The sequence below is a fragment of the Pleurodeles waltl genome, unplaced genomic scaffold, assembly GCF_031143425.1.
Source record: "Pleurodeles waltl isolate 20211129_DDA unplaced genomic scaffold, aPleWal1.hap1.20221129 scaffold_69, whole genome shotgun sequence".
Lineage (NCBI taxonomy): Eukaryota > Metazoa > Chordata > Amphibia > Caudata > Salamandridae > Pleurodeles > Pleurodeles waltl.
Window position 1 is genome coordinate 1,112,773 of NW_027150390.1, and position 13,620 is coordinate 1,126,392.

The 13,620-nt window shown below is 46.7% G+C and overlaps 4 non-coding genes across 4 annotated transcripts; all 4 read right to left on the bottom strand.

Moving 5' to 3' along the window:
* Positions 1-3,767: 3,767 nt before the first annotated feature.
* TRNAG-UCC (transfer RNA glycine (anticodon UCC)) lies at positions 3,768-3,839 on the bottom strand. Its single transcript has one exon. It is a non-coding gene; the product is annotated as a tRNA-Gly (tRNA).
* Positions 3,840-8,581: 4,742 nt separating this feature from the next.
* On the bottom strand, positions 8,582-8,653 carry TRNAG-UCC (transfer RNA glycine (anticodon UCC)). Its single transcript has one exon. It is a non-coding gene; the product is annotated as a tRNA-Gly (tRNA).
* Positions 8,654-10,185: 1,532 nt separating this feature from the next.
* Positions 10,186-10,257, bottom strand: TRNAG-UCC (transfer RNA glycine (anticodon UCC)). Its single transcript has one exon. It is a non-coding gene; the product is annotated as a tRNA-Gly (tRNA).
* A 3,109-nt stretch (positions 10,258-13,366) lies between these two features.
* On the bottom strand, positions 13,367-13,438 carry TRNAG-UCC (transfer RNA glycine (anticodon UCC)). Its single transcript has one exon. It is a non-coding gene; the product is annotated as a tRNA-Gly (tRNA).
* Between the last annotated feature and the right edge of the window lie 182 nt (positions 13,439-13,620).

Consider the following 13,620-nt stretch of genomic DNA (forward strand, 5'->3'; position numbering starts at 1 on the left):
TGCCCGGCATGAGCGTTCGGGACGTGAGTGGACTTAGGACTGGAAGTTCTGTCCATTCGAAGCAGCCAACCTTCCTGCTGCAGACAGGGGCTGTTCCCTTGGGTTTCTTTCACCTTGCTCTCGGATAAATTTGGTTGTATGCTGCAGTTGCCTGCGATGACTACAAGGTGGCGCTGCTTTCAGGTAAGAGCACAAATATGCAGAAAATGTTGGGGACTTTTGCCACATTTATCGGTGGTGGGTCTCGCACATTTTTTCCAGGGGAGAGATATTGACCTGAAACACTTTTTACTGCAGAGATGCTGCAGTTCTAAAGGCTGGTCGGGCAGAAGGGCTTAGCCGTTTCATTGCCTGCCCCCCTGCAGCCCATTTATTACCAGCAGTTGTGAGTGGTGACTGCTGTTTGTAAAATATAAAAATTTCAGGACATAGAAAGTCGCAGACGGGGCTTTTGGGATGCCTGCCTATGTCTTTGTTTATTATTTATCTAATAGCTGAGTAATCTGGTCAAGATATTTCTCTTTTTTTTAACATATTGCGTTAGAATAGCTACAGCTTGCTTAATGTATAAATATTAGCACTGCGTTGGCCGAGAATCGAACCCGGGTCAACTGCTTGGAAGGCAGCTATGCTCACCACTATACCACCAACGCTCTGTGGCATATGTTTTTTTTAAACTCTAGACATCACAACCCTGAGTTCAATGACTATATTGCACCAGTATCAGAGGTATTTTTGGTTTACAGACCAACATGAAAATCAGGAAAAAAGTTCTTGCAACTGCTAAGGAACTGGAGATTGACACCAATGCAAAAGCTGCGCAGAAAAGGAGAAAGGGAAAGCAGCAGTTCAAATCATTGAAATAAGCATATATTGGCAGCAAGGGAAAAACAGCAGGGTAGAGAAAGAAAACAGCTCCACGAAATTCACAGGAGATTGATAATAGCAGGACAAAAAAAGGGAATAATAACGTTCCAAGCAGCCTCAGAAAGAAGTGCGAGGGTCCCATCTTTCGTTAATGGTCATAACTGTGCATCATTTCCTTTGAAGTGTAGGGTTGATTCTCTGACCATCTGTCTCCCTGACTTTGAGCAGAGACCGATAGTTGAGCAGTCTCTTCCCACAAAAAGCTGGCACAAGCCTGCTGTTTTCCGCTCTGGCAGCGTGGAAACGAGAGAGTGGTCCTCACAAGAAAAAAAATCAATCCATGCTAGCAGAGGATGGTTTCGATCCATCGACCTCTGGGTTATGGGCCCAGCACGCTTCCGCTGTGCCACTCTGCTTCCTGCTCAAAATGCTGTGGTTATGCAGATCAGGAGCCTTCAGAGGAGTGGCATGGGATCGCTGGAGCTATTCTGGCAGGGCTCTCACCTCATTTGCCTAAGAATGTCACAAGGCATGCTGGGTGCAGAAAATCTTCGCCTTCCCCTCTCACAGTCAGTCATAGGGGAAAGTCAAGGCCCTCTCAGTCACTAGCCATGTCACGCCTTTGTCAAGACAGAAGCACCCCCACCCGCTCCTTCTCTGTGATCCTGCGCTACCATGCTCAGGTTTTGGCCTTACCTGGGAGCCAGAGGTGCACCCGGTGAGTGCGAGCGTTTGGGAGCGTTCGGGACGTGAGTGGACTTAGGACTGGAAGTTCTGTCCATTTGAAGCAGCCAACCTTCCTGCTGCAGACAGAGGCTGTTCCCTTGGGTTTCTTTCACCTTGCTCTCGGATAAATTTGGTTGTATGCTGCAGTTGCCTGCGATGACTACAAGGTGGCGCTGCTTTCAGGTAAGAGCACAAATATGCAGAAAATGTTGGGGACTTTTGCCACATTTATCGGTGGTGGGTCTCGCACATTTTTTCCAGGGGAGAGATATTGACCTGAAACACTTTTTACTGCAGAGATGCTGCAGTTCTAAAGGCTGGTCGGGCAGAAGGGCTTAGCCGTTTCATTGCCTGCCCCCCTGCAGCCCATTTATTACCAGCAGTTGTGAGTGGTGACTGCTGTTTGTAAAATATAAAAATTTCAGGATATAGAAAGTCGCAGACGGGGCTTTTGGGATGCCTGCCTATGTCTTTGTTTATTATTTATCTAATAGCTGAGTAATCTGGTCAAGATATTTCTCTTTTTTTTAACATATTGCGTTAGAATAGCTACAGCTTGCTTAATGTATAAATATTAGTACTGCGTTGGCCAGGAATCGAACCCGGGTCAACTGCTTGGAAGGCAGCTATGCTCACCACTATACCACCAACGCTCCGTGGCATATGTTTTTTTTAAACTCTAGACATCACAACCCTGAGTTCAATGACTATATTGCACCAGTATCAGAGGTATTTTTGGTTTACAGACCAACATGAAAATCAGGAAAAAAGTTCTTGCAACTGCTAAGGAACTGGAGATTGAAACCAATGCAAAAGCTGCGCAGAAAAGGAGAAAGGGAAAGCAGCAGTTCAAATCATTGAAATAAGCATATATTGGCAGCAAGGGAAAAACAGCAGGGTAGAGAAAGAAAACAGCTCCACGAAATTCACAGGAGATTGATAATAGCAGGACAAAAAAAGGGAATAATAACGTTCCAAGCAGGCTCAGAAAGAAGTGCGAGGGTCCCATCTTTCGTTAATGGTCATAACTGTGCATCATTTCCTTTGAAGTGTAGGGTTGATTCTCTGACCATCTGTCTCCCTGACTTTGAGCAGAGACCGATAGTTGAGCAGTCTCTTCCCACAAAAAGCTGGCACAAGCCTGCTGTTTTCCGCTCTGGCAGCGTGGAAACGAGAGAGTGGTCCTCACAAGAAAAAAAATCAATCCATGCTAGCAGAGGATGGTTTCGATCCATCGACCTCTGGGTTATGGGCCCAGCACGCTTCCGCTGCACCACTCTGCTTCCTGCTCAAAATGCTGTGGTTATGCAGATCAGGAGCCTTCAGAGGAGTGGCATGGGATCGCTGGAGCTATTCTGGCAGGGCTCTCACCTCATTTGCCTAAGAATGTCACAAGGCATGCTGGGTGCAGAAAATCTTCGCCTTCCCCTCTCACAGTCAGTCATAGCGGAAAGTCAAGGCCCTCTCAGTCACTAGCCATGTCACGCCTTTGTCAAGACAGAAGCACCCCCACCCGCTCCTTCTCTGTGATCCTGCGCTACCATGCTCAGGTTTTGGCTTTACCTGGGAGCCAGAGGTGCACCCGGTGAGGGCGAGCGTTTGGGAGCGTTTGGGACGTGAGTGGACTTAGGACTGGAAGTTCTGTCCATTCGAAGCAGCCAACCTTCCTGCTGCAGACAGAGGCTGTTCCCTTGGGTTTCTTTCACCTTGCTCTCGGATAAATTTGGTTGTATGCTGCAGTTGCCTGCGATGACTACAAGGTGGCGCTGCTTTCAGGTAAGAGCACAAATATGCAGAAAATGTTGGGGACTTTTGCCACATTTATCGGTGGTGGGTCTCGCACATTTTTTCCAGGGGAGAGATATTGACCTGAAACACTTTTTACTGCAGAGATGCTGCAGTTCTAAAGGCTGGTCGGGCAGAAGGGCTTAGCCGTTTCATTGCCTGCCCCCCTGCAGCCCATTTATTACCAGCAGTTGTGAGTGGTGACTGCTGTTTGTAAAATATAAAAATTTCAGGACATAGAAAGTCGCAGATGGGGCTTTTGGGATGCCTGCCTATGTCTTTGTTTATTATTTATCTAATAGCTGAGTAATCTGGTCAAGATATTTCTCTTTTTTTTAACATATTGCGTTAGAATAGCTACAGCTCGCTTAATGTATAAATATTAGCACTGCATTGGCCAGGAATCGAACCCGGGTCAACTGCTTGGAAGGCAGCTATGCTCACCACTGTACCACCAACGCTCCGTGGCATATGTTTTTTTTAAACTCTAGACATCACAACCCTGAGTTCAATGACTATATTGCACCAGTATCAGAGGTATTTTTGGTTTACAGACCAACATGAAAATCAGGAAAAAAGTTCTTGCAACTGCTAAGGAACTGGAGATTGAAACCAATGCAAAAGCTGCGCAGAAAAGGAGAAAGGGAAAGCAGCAGTTCAAATCATTGAAATAAGCATATATTGGCAGCAAGGGAAAAACAGCAGGGTAGAGAAAGAAAACAGCTCCACGAAATTCACAGGAGATTGATAATAGCAGGACAAAAAAAGGGAATAATAACGTTCCAAGCAGCCTCAGAAAGAAGTGCGAGGGTCCCATCTTTCGTTAATGGTCATAACTGTGCATCATTTCCTTTGAAGTGTAGGGTTGATTCTCTGACCATCTGTCTCCCTGACTTTGAGCAGAGACCGATAGTTGAGCAGTCTCTTCCCACAAAAAGCTGGCACAAGCCTGCTTTTTTCCGCTCTGGCAGCGTGGAAACGAGAGAGTGGTCCTCACAAGAAAAAAAATCAATCCATGCTAGCAGAGGATGGTTTCGATCCATCGACCTCTGGGTTATGGGCCCAGCACGCTTCCGCTGCGCCACTCTGCTTCCTGCTCAAAATGCTATGGTTATGCAGATCAGGAGCCTTCAGAGGAGTGGCATGAGATCGCTGGAGCTATTCTGGCAGGGCTCTCACCTCATTTGCCTAAGAATGTCACAAGGCATGCTGGGTGCAGAAAATCTTCACCTTCCCCTCTCACAGTCAGTCATAGGGGAAAGTCAAGGCCCTCTCAGTCACTAGCCATGTCACGCCTTTGTCAAGACAGAAGCACCCCCACCCGCTCCTTCTCTGTGATCCTGCGCTTCCATGCTCAGGTTTTGGCCTTACCTGGGAGCCAGAGGTGCACCCGGTGAGGGCTTGCCCGGTATGAGCGTTTGGGAGCGTTCGGGACGTGAGTGGACTTAGGACTGGAAGTTCTGTCCATTCGAAGCAGCCAACCTTCCTGCTGCAGACAGGGGCTGTTCCCTTGGGTTTCTTTCACCTTGCTCTCGGATAAATTTGGTTGTATGCTGCAGTTGCCTGCGATGACTACAAGGTGGCGCTGCTTTCAGGTAAGAGCACAAATATGCAGAAAATGTTGGGGACTTTTGCCACATTTATCGGTGGTGGGTCTCGCACATTTTTTCCAGGGGAGAGATATTGACCTGAAACACTTTTTACTGCAGAGATGCTGCAGTTCTAAAGGCTGGTCGGGCAGAAGGGCTTAGCCGTTTCATTGCCTTCCCCCCTGCAGCCCATTTATTACCAGCAGTTGTGAGTGGTGACTGCTGTTTGTAAAATATAAAAATTTCAGGACATAGAAAGTCGCAGACGGGGCTTTTGGGATGCCTGCCTATGTCTTTGTTTATTATTTATCTAATAGCTGAGTAATCTGGTCAAGATATTTCTCTTTTTTTTAACATATTGCGATAGAATAGCTACAGCTTGCTTAATGTATAAATATTAGCACTGCGTTGGCCGGGAATCGAACCCAGGTCAACTGCTTGGAAGGCAGCTATGCTCACCACTATATCACCAACGCTCTGTGGTATATGTTTTTTTTTAACTCTAGACATCACAACCCTGAGTTCAATGACTATATTGCACCAGTATCAGAGGTATTTTTGGTTTACAGACCAACATGAAAATCAGGAAAAAAGTTCTTGCAACTGCTAAGGAACTGGAGATTGAAACCAATGCAAATGCTGCGCAGAAAAGGAGAAAGGGAAAGCAGCAGTTCAAATAATTGAAATAAGCATATATTGGCAGCAAGGGAAAAACAGCATGGTAGAGAAAGAAAACAGCTCCACGAAATTCACAGGAGATTGATAATAGCAGGACAAAAAAAGGGAATAATAACGTTCCAAGCAGGCTCAGAAAGAAGTGCGAGGGTCCCATCTTTCTTTAATGGTCATAACTGTGCATCATTTCCTTTGAAGTGTCGGGTTGATTCTCTGACCATCTGTCTCCCTGACTTTGAGCAGAGACCGATAGTTGAGCAGTCTCTTCCCACTAAAAGCTGGCACAAACCTGCTGTTTTCCACTCTGGCAGCGTGGAAACGAGAGAGTGGTCCTCACAAGAAAAAAAATCAATCCATGCTAGCAGAGGATGGTTTCGATCCATCGACCTCTGGGTTATGGGCCCAGCACGCTTCCGCTGCGCAACTCTGCTTCCTGTTCAAAATGCTGTGGTTATGCAGATCAGGAGCCTTCAGAGGAGTGGCATGGGATCGCTGGAGCTATTCTGGCAGGGCTCTCACCTCATTTGCCTAAGAATGTCACAAGGCATGCTGGGTGCAGAAAATCTTCGCCTTCCCCTCTCACAGTCAGTCATAGGGGAAAGTCAAGGCCCTCTCAGTCACTAGCCATGTCACGTCTTTGTCAAGACAGAAGCACCCCCACCCGCTCCTTCTCTGTGATCCTGCGCTACCATGCTCAGGTTTTGGCCTTACCTGGGAGCCAGAGGTGCACCCGGTGAGGGCTTGCCCGGTATGAGCGTTTGGGAGCGTTCGGGACGTGAGTGGACTTAGGACTGGAAGTTCTGTCCATTCAAAGCAGCCAACCTTCCTGCTGCAGACAGGGGCTGTTCCCTTGGGTTTCTTTCACCTTGCTCTCGGATAAATTTGGTTTATGCTGCAGTTGCCTGCGATGACTACAAGGTGGCGCTGCTTTCAGGTAAGAGCACAAATATGCAGAAAATGTTGGGGACTTTTGCCACATTTATCGGTGGTGGGTCTCGCACATTTTTTCCAGGGGAGAGATATTGACCTGAAACACTTTTTACTGCAGAGATGCTGCAGTTCTAAAGGCTGGTCGGGCAGAAGGGCTTAGCCGTTTCATTGCCTTACCCCCCTGCAGCCCATTTATTACCAGCAGTTGTGAGTGGTGACTGCTGTTTGTAAAATATAAAAATTTCAGGACATAGAAAGTCGCAGACGGGGCTTTTGGGATGCCTGCCTATGTCTTTGTTTATTATTTATCTAATAGCTGAGTAATATGGTCAAGATATTTCTCTTTTTTTTAACATATTGTGTTAGAATAGCTACAGCTTGCTTAGTGTATAAATATTAGCACTGCGTTGGCCAGGAATCGAACCCGGGTCAACTGCTGGGAAGACAGCTATGCTCACCACTATACCACCAACGCTCCATGGCATGTGTTTTTTTTAAACTCTAGACATCACAACCCTGAGTTCAATGACTATATTGCACCAGTATCAGAGGTATTTTTGGTTTACAGACCAACATGAAAATCAGGAAAAAAGTTCTTGCAACTGCTAAGGAACTGGAGATTGAAACCAATGCAAAAGCTGCGCAGAAAAGGAGAAAGGGAAAGCAGCAGTTCAAATCATTGAAATAAGCATATATTGGCAGCAAGGGAAAAACAGCAGGGTAGAGAAAGAAAACAGCTCCACGAAATTCACAGGAGATTGATAATAGCAGGACAAAAAAATGGAATAATAACGTTTCAAGCAGCCTCAGAAAGAAGTGCGAGGGTCCCATCTTTCGTTAATGGTCATAACTGTGCATCATTTCCTTTGAAGTGTAGGGTTGATTCTCTGACCATCTGTCTCCCTGACTTTGAGCAGAGACCGATAGTTGAGCAGTCTCTTCCCACAAAAAGCTGGCACAAGCCTGCTTTTTTCCGCTCTGGCAGCGTGGAAACGAGAGAGTGGTCCTCACAAGAAAAAAAACATCAATCCATGCTAGCAGAGAATGGTTTCGATCCATCGACCTCAGGGTTATGGGCCCAGCACGCTTCCGCTGCGCCACTCTGCTTGCTGCTCAAAATGCTATGGTTATGCAGATCAGGAGCCTTCAGAGGAGTGGCATGGGATCGCTGGAGCTATTCTGGCAGGGCTCTCACCTCATTTGCCTAAGAATGTCACAAGGCATGCTGGGTGCAGAAAATCTTCACCTTCCCCTCTCACAGTCAGTCATAGGGGAAAGTCAAGGCCCTCTCAGTCACTAGCCATGTCACGCCTTTGTCAAGACAGAAGCACCCCCACCCGCTCCTTCTCTGTGATCCTACGCTACCATGCTCAGGTTTTGGCCTTACCTGGGAGCCAGAGGTGCACCCGGTGAGGGCTTGCCCGGTATGAGCGTTTGGGAGCGTTCGGGACGTGAGTGGACTTAGGACTGGAAGTTCTGTCCATTCGAAGCAGCCAACCTTCCTGCTGCAGACAGGGGCTGTTCCCTTGGGTTTCTTTCACCTTGCTCTCGGATAAATTTGGTTGTATGCTGCAGTTGCCTGCGATGACTACAAGGTGGCGCTGCTTTCAGGTAAGAGCACAAATATGCAGAAAATGTTGGGGACTTTTGCCACATTTATCGGTGGTGGGTCTCGCACATTTTTTCCAGGGGAGAGATATTGACCTGAAACACTTTTTACTGCAGAGATGCTGCAGTTCTAAAGGCTGGTCGGGCAGAAGGGCTTAGCCATTTCATTGCCTTCCCCCCTGCAGCCCATTTATTACCAGCAGTTGTGAGTGGTGACTGCTGTTTGTAAAATATAAAAATTTCAGGACATAGAAAGTCGCAGACGGGGCTTTTGGGATGCCTGCCTATGTCTTTGTTTATTATTTATCTAATAGCTGAGTAATCTGGTCAAGATATTTCTCTTTTTTTTAACATATTGCGATAGAATAGCTACAGCTTGCTTAATGTATAAATATTAGCACTGCGTTGGCCGGGAATCGAACCCAGGTCAACTGCTTGGAAGGCAGCTATGCTCACCACTATACCACCAACGCTCCGTGGCATATGTTTTTTTTTAACTCTAGACATCACAACCCTGAGTTCAATGACTATATTGCACCAGTATCAGAGGTATTTTTGGTTTACAGACCAACATGAAAATCAGGAAAAAAGTTCTTGCAACTGCTAAGGAACTGGAGATTGAAACCAATGCAAATGCTGCGCAGAAAAGGAGAAAGGGAAAGCAGCAGTTCAAATAATTGAAATAAGCATATATTGGCAGCAAGGGAAAAACAGCAGGGTAGAGAAAGAAAACAGCTCCACGAAATTCACAGGAGATTGATAATAGCAGGACAAAAAAAGGGAATAATAACGTTCCAAGCAGGCTCAGAAAGAAGTGCGAGGGTCCCATCTTTCTTTAATGGTCATAACTGTGCATCATTTCCTTTGAAGTGTCGGGTTGATTCTCTGACCATCTGTCTCCCTGACTTTGAGCAGAGACCGATAGTTGAGCAGTCTCTTCCCACAAAAAGCTGGCACAAGCCTGCTGTTTTCCACTCTGGCAGCGTGGAAACGAGAGAGTGGTCCTCACAAGAAAAAAAATCAATCCATGCTAGCAGAGAATGGTTTCGATCCATCGACCTCTGGGTTATGGGCCCAGCACGCTTCCGCTGCGCCACTCTGCTTCCTGTTCAAAATGCTGTGGTTATGCAGATCAGGAGCCTTCAGAGGAGTGGCATGGGATCGCTGGAGCTATTCTGGCAGGGCTCTCACCTCATTTGCCTAAGAATGTCACAAGGCATGCTGGGTGCAGAAAATCTTCACCTTCCCCTCTCACAGTCAGTCATAGGGGAATGTCAAGGCCCTCTCAGTCACTAGCCATGTCACGCCTTTGTCAAGACAGAAGCACCCCCTCCCGCTCCTTCTCTGTGATCCTGCGCTACCATGCTCAGGTTTTGGCCTTACCTGGGAGCCAGAGGTGCACCCGGTGAGGGTTTGCCCGGTATGAGCGTTTGGGAGCTTTCGGGACGTGAGTGGACTTAGGACTGGAAGTTCTGTCCATTCGAAGCAGCCAACCTTCCTGCTGCAGACAGGGGCTTTTCCCTTGGGTTTCTTTCACCTTGCTCTCGGATAAATTTGGTTGTATGCTGCAGTTGCCTGCGATGACTACAAGGTGGCGCTGCTTTCAGGTAAGAGCACAAATATGCAGAAAATGTTGGGGACTTTTGCCACATTTATCGGTGGTGGGTCTCGCACATTTTTTCCAGGGGAGAGATATTGACCTGAAACACTTTTTACTGCAGAGATGCTGCAGTTCTAAAGGCTGGTCGGGCAGAAGGGCTTAGCCGTTTCATTGCCTGCCCCCCTGCAGCCCATTTATTACCAGCAGTTGTGAGTGGTGACTGCTGTTTGTAAAATATAAAAATTTCAGGACATAGAAAGTCGCAGACGGGGCTTTTGGGATGCCTGCCTATGTCTTTGTTTATTATTTATCTAATAGCTGAGTAATCTGGTCAAGATATTTCTCTTTTTTTTAACATATTGCGATAGAATAGCTACAGCTTGCTTAATGTATAAATATTAGCACTGCGTTGGCCGGGAATCAAACCCGGGTCAACTGCTTGGAAGGCAGCTATGCTCACCACTATACCACCAACGCTCCATAGCAGATGGTTTTTTTAAACTCTAGACATCACAACCCTGAGTTCAATGACTATATTGCACCAGTATCAGAGGTATTTTTGGTTTACAGACCAACATGAAAATCAGGAAAAAAGTTCTTGCAACTGCTAAGGAACTGGAGATTGAAACCAATGCAAAAGCTGCGCAGGAAAGGAGAAAGGGAAAGCAGCAGTTCAAATCATTGAAATAAGCATATATTGGCAGCAAGGGAAAAACAGCAGGGTAGAGAAAGAAAACAGCTCCACGAAATTCACAGGAGATTGATAATAGCAGGACAAAAAAAGGGAATAATAACGTTCCAAGCAGGCTCAGAAAGAAGTGCGAGGGTCCCATCTTTCTTTAATGGTCATAACTGTGCATCATTTCCTTTGAAGTGTAGGGTTGATTCTCTGACCATCTGTCTCCCTGACTTTGAGCAGAGACCGATAGTTGAGCAGTCTCTTCCCACAAAAAGCAGGCACAAGCCTGCTGTTTTCCGCTCTGGCAGCGTGGAAACAAGAGAGTGGTCCTCACAAGAAAAAAAATCAATCCATGCTAGCACAGGATGGTTTCGATCCATCGACCTCTGGGTTATGGGCCCAGCACGCTTCAGCTGCGCCACTCTGCTTCCTGTTCAAAATGCTGTGGTTATGCAGATCAGGAGCCTTCAGAGGAGTGGCATGGGATCGCTGGAGCTATTCTGGCAGGGCTCTCACCTCATTTGCCTAAGAATGTCACAAGGCATGCTGGGTGCAGAAAATCTTCGCCTTCCCCTCTCACAGTCAGTCATAGGGGAAAGTCAAGGCCCTCTCAGTCACTAGCCATGTCACGCCTTTGTCAAGACAGAAGCACCCCCACCCGCTCCTTCTCTGTGATCCTGCGCTACCATGCTCAGGTTTTGGCCTTACCTGGGAGCCAGAGGTGCACCCGGTGAGGGCGAGCGTTTGGGAGGGTTTGGGACGTGAGTGGACTTAGGACTGGAAGTTCTGTCCATTCGAAGCAGCCAACCTTCCTGCTGCAGACAGGGGCTGTTCCCTTGGGTTTCTTTCACCTTGCTCTCGGATAAATTTGGTTGTATGCTGCAGTTGCCTGCGATGACTACAAGGTGGCGCTGCTTTCAGGTAAGAGCACAAATATGCAGAAAATGTTGGGGACTTTTGCCACATTTATCGGTGGTGGGTCTCGCAGATTTTTTCCAGGGGAGAGATATTGACCTGAAACACTTTTTACTGCAGAGATGCTGCAGTTCTAAAGGCTGGTCGGGCAGAAGGGCTTAGCCGTTTCATTGCCTGCCCCCCTGCAGTCCATTTATTACCAGCAGTTGTGAGTGGTGACTGCTGTTTGTAAAATATAAAAATTTCAGGACATAGAAAGTCGCAGACGGGGCTTTTGGGATGCCTGCCTATGTCTTTGTTTATTATTTATCTAATAGCTGAGTAATCTGGTCAAGATATTTCTCTTTTTTTTAACATATTGCGTTAGAATAGCTACAGCTTGCTTAATGTATAAATATTAGCACTGCGTTGGCCGGGAATCAAACCCCGGTCAACTGCTTGGAAGGCAGCTATGCTCACCACTATACCACCAACGCTCTGTGGCATATGTTTTTTTAAAACTCTAGACATCACAAACCTGAGTTCAATGACTATATTGCACCAGTATCAGAGGTATTTTTTCTTTACAGACCAACATGAAAATCAGGAAAAAAGTTCTTGCAACTGCTAAGGAACTGGAGATTGAAACCAATGCAAAAGCTGCGCAGAAAAGGAGAAAGGGAAAGCAGCAGTTCAAATCATTGAAATAAGCATATATTGGCAGCAAGGGAAAAACAGCAGGGTAGAGAAAGAAAACAGCTCCACGAAATTCACAGGAGATTGATAATAGCAGGACAAAAAAAGGGAATAATAACGTTCCAAGCAGGCTCAGAAAGAAGTGCGAGGGTCCCATCTTTCTTTAATGGTCATAACTGTGCATCATTTCCTTTGAAGTGTCGGGTTGATTCTCTGACCATCTGTCTCCCTGACTTTGAGCAGAGACCGATAGTTGAGCAGTCTCTTCCCACAAAAAGCTGGCACAAGCCTGCTGTTTTCCACTCTGGCAGCGTGGAAACGAGAGAGTGGTCCTCACAAGAAAAAAAATCAATCCATGCTAGCAGAGGATGGTTTCGATCCATCAACCTCTGGGTTATGGGCCCAGCACGCTTCCGCTGCGCCACTCTGCTTCCTGTTCAAAATGCTGTGGTTATGCAGATCAGGAGCCTTCAGAGGAGTGGCATGGGATCGCTGGAGCTATTCTGGCAGGGCTCTCACCTCATTTGCCTAAGAATGTCACAAGGCATGCTGGGTGCAGAAAATCTTCACCTTCCACTCTCACAGTCAGTCATAGGGGAAAGTCAAGGCCCTCTCAGTCACTAGCCATGTCACGCCTTTGTCAAGACAGAAGCACCCCCACCCGCTCCTTCTCTGTGATCCTGCGCTACCATGCTCAGGTTTTGGCCTTACCTGGGAGCCAGAGGTGCACCCGGTATGAGCGTTTGGGAGCTTTCGGGACGTGAGTGGACTTAGGACTGGAAGTTCTGTCCATTCGAAGCAGCCAACCTTCCTGCTGCAGACAGGGGCTTTTCCCTTGGGTTTCTTTCACCTTGCTCTCGGATAAATTTGTTTGTATGCTGCAGTTGCCTGCGATGACTACAAGGTGGCGCTGCTTTCAGGTAAGAGCACAAATATGCAGAAAATGTTGGGGACTTTTGCCACATTTATCGGTGGTGGGTCTCGCACATTTTTTCCAGGGGAGAGATATTGACCTGAAACACTTTTTACTGCAGAGATGCTGCAGTTCTAAAGGCTGGTCGGGCAGAAGGGCTTAGCCGTTTCATTGCCTGCCCCCCTGCAGCCCATTTATTACCACCAGTTGTGAGTGGTGACTGCTGTTTGTAAAATATAAAAATTTCAGGACATAGAAAGTCGCAGACGGGGCTTTTGGGATGCCTGTCTATGTCTTTGTTTATTATTTATCTAATAGCTGAGTAATCTGGTCAAGATATTTCTCTTTTTTTAACATATTGCGTTAGAATAGCTACAGCTTGCTTAATGTATAAATATTAGCACTGCGTTGGCCGGGAATCGAACCCGGGTCAACTGCTTGGAAGGCAGCTATGCTCACCACTATACCACCAACGCTCCGTGGCATATGTTTTTTTTAAACTCTAGACATCACAACCCTGAGTTCAATGACTATATTGCACCAGTATCAGAGGTATTTTTGGTTTACAGACCAACATGAAAATCAGGAAAAAAGTTCTTGCAACTGCTAAGGAACTGGAGATTGAAACCAATGCAAAAGCTGCGCCGAAAAGGAGAAA